Source organism: Sinocyclocheilus anshuiensis, unplaced genomic scaffold, assembly GCF_001515605.1.
Source record: "Sinocyclocheilus anshuiensis isolate Anshui unplaced genomic scaffold, SAMN03320099.WGS_v1.1 scaffold955, whole genome shotgun sequence".
NCBI lineage: Eukaryota > Metazoa > Chordata > Actinopteri > Cypriniformes > Cyprinidae > Sinocyclocheilus > Sinocyclocheilus anshuiensis.
In genome coordinates, this window is record NW_015546094.1 from 175,508 (window position 1) to 175,840 (window position 333).

Here is a 333-nt window from a genome sequence, read left to right on the forward strand (position 1 = left end):
TTTTTTTAGCTGCACATGGTATAGCAGTCTTAAATGCAATAACTAAAATAATAATTTTCCTAAATAACTTTTCTTGTCGGCTTACCAACAGTTTAATATGTAAATGGCAATAATTAATTTATTTGTCTTACCTGTGTTATTTTCCACTTTCTTTTCTTCATGTTTTCCTTGGCTGCATTAATCACTCTATAACATTCTTGTAGAGCTCCTGGGATGCAACCTTATTTTCTTCATGCATGGGGAGTGCATAAACCTAATTGTAGCCTATATGTTCAATTATATTATTGAGGGGTATCATGATTTTGATGTTTAAATGCTGAAAACAGACTCCTG